At 39.6% G+C, this 806-nt stretch overlaps 1 protein-coding gene across 1 annotated transcript in view; it reads right to left on the reverse strand.

Moving 5' to 3' along the window:
- The window catches only part of LOC119586160 (lymphocyte-specific helicase-like), a gene marked incomplete at its 3' end in the record, with an annotated part of 43,724 nt that overhangs the window by 34,764 nt on the left and 8,154 nt on the right, over positions 1-806 (reverse strand).

Genomic DNA, 806 nt, shown 5'->3' on the forward strand with positions numbered 1-806 from the left:
TTTTTTTTTACTTCTTCCAGGTGCAAATTGAACAACATTCCCGATCGCATACCGTCTCACTGGCGCTGATCTGGTAGCACCACCGTTGCATATAAGAATTACGGCTTGCAGAGCCTCTTGGTCCTGCTTCTTGAATTTCCTCATGCCTGAGATCTTTGACTCTCTGGCTGTATTTTGAGTCTCTGGTTTATGTGACTAGAGATGATGGAGATGGGCAGTGATGAGAAGATCATCGCTAGCAGGAGAGAGAGATGAGGCAGGTCATAGGAACACTCGCAAGAAGGTATGTGAAAGATGCGTTTATGTACCCTAAGTGGCAAAAGATAACAAGCATAGTATCTAAACAACGCCTGGTATTGTCTGGGTATGATCTTGCATAAGGTTTTGTATATCTCTACAGATTCTGGAGTCCGCTTCTCCTTTCGCGACGTATGAAGAACAGATGTCAATCTTGAGATTCCACCTTAAAAAGAATTACTTTGTATAACTACTCCCATGACATAGCCCCCCGCACTCCCCTGGCGGCTGAAGCTTGATGAGGCTACCTGACTTTGGTACTATGGCTGTCTTTTGATAAATAGAAGTTAAGGGGCTATTTTTCCTTATTTGATGTGATGCTATATTTAATGCAGCAGAGGAGAGAGAGAAGCAAAGGTGCAAAAATATATTGGTATTCCAGGCAAAAGATACAAGATATATCAAAAAAACCTAGTATGTCATATTTAATGTCTTTAGTTATGATATGTATTTTAATACTATTTTGATATATCTGATTGTATTATTATTCGACGTATAGATAAAGTAAA

This window comes from Penaeus monodon, chromosome 21 (genome assembly GCF_015228065.2).
Source record: "Penaeus monodon isolate SGIC_2016 chromosome 21, NSTDA_Pmon_1, whole genome shotgun sequence".
In the NCBI taxonomy this organism is placed as follows: Eukaryota; Metazoa; Arthropoda; class Malacostraca; order Decapoda; family Penaeidae; genus Penaeus; species Penaeus monodon.